General features: G+C 56.7%; 1 protein-coding gene across 1 annotated transcript in view; it reads right to left on the bottom strand.

Annotated features, from left to right (window-relative positions):
* Positions 1-308, bottom strand: part of ELMSAN1 (ELM2 and Myb/SANT domain containing 1) — a 60,183-nt gene extending 59,875 nt beyond the window's left edge. The window contains exon 1 of the mRNA XM_008926734.3: positions 217-308. The gene's annotated coding sequence lies outside the window, so the exon portion shown is untranslated. The remainder of the gene's footprint in view (positions 1-216) is intronic.
* Positions 309-963: the final 655 nt, after the last annotated feature.

Below are 963 nucleotides of genomic sequence, written 5' to 3'. Positions count from 1 at the left end.
GCCAGCCGCCCTCATCACCTCCACAGGTACTTCTGCTCCTCATCCTGCACCCAGCACCCACACACAGAGCACGCACCACCACCCTCAAAAGAAAAGCCCCAGGAAAGTCACCCCTCTCTCCAAAATGGCAGGAAAACGGAAGCAAATCGTGCGAATTAAAAAAAAAATAAAGGCGCGGAAAACAGGAGAGGGAAGAAAGAGAACGTGCTGGCTCACCTGCGCAGCGGGGCACGGCGGGCGCCGCGAGGGACGCGGGGCGCCTGTTCGGAAAGGGGGGCGGGGGCGCAGGAGGAGGGAAAAAAACCAAACTTTGTTTCTTTCTCTCCGGGACTCAGGGAAAGCGTCACTTCCTAGTGCAGTAAGCGGGGAGGCTCCCGGGCCCGGGCTCCTCAACTCCTCCTCCTCCCGCCCTCCTCCTCCTCCTCCTCCTCCTCCTCCTCCCCCCGGGCGCAGCTCCCCGCGGGCTCTCAGCGCCTCTGCCCGGCACCGGCCTGGGCCCCCTGCCCTTGTGCACACATCTCGGCTTGACCTTCTGCGCTCGGCTGTGGCTGCTGGCAGGGAAGGAGGGGAAAACCCCAACGAGTGAGGGGCGGGCAGAGAGTTTGCAGCACTGATTTGGAAGCCAAGCCCTGCAAAGTACTGCCGTGTCCAACACCTGGCGGAACGCGCCGCTCTGATGCCGCGACTTCAGTGCCGGCCTCCCCAGCAAAGTTAGGCTTCATGGCTTTTCTGTCTAAAGAAAAACAAGCTAACACATTTCATTTTTAAGGAAGCATTTGTACCGGAGGAAAGCATGTTTTTCTGTTTCCCCCTTTTGGGCCCTTCTTTCACAGCTTTTTCAGAAGAAAAAGCGGAAAAACTGGGAAGGGAGAAAGGATTTTTGTCTAATGCAAATCCTCAGGTCATGTCTATACTGTTGGCTATTTTACCAAACACCTGAAATGTACTTTCACAAGAACACGT

The sequence above is a fragment of the Manacus vitellinus genome, unplaced genomic scaffold (assembly GCF_001715985.3).
Source record: "Manacus vitellinus isolate BGI_N305 unplaced genomic scaffold, ASM171598v3 scaffold_6_pilon, whole genome shotgun sequence".
Taxonomy (NCBI): domain Eukaryota; kingdom Metazoa; phylum Chordata; class Aves; order Passeriformes; family Pipridae; genus Manacus; species Manacus vitellinus.
Note: the sequence above shows the minus strand (reverse complement) of the source record. Positions and strands in the feature narration are given on the sequence as shown.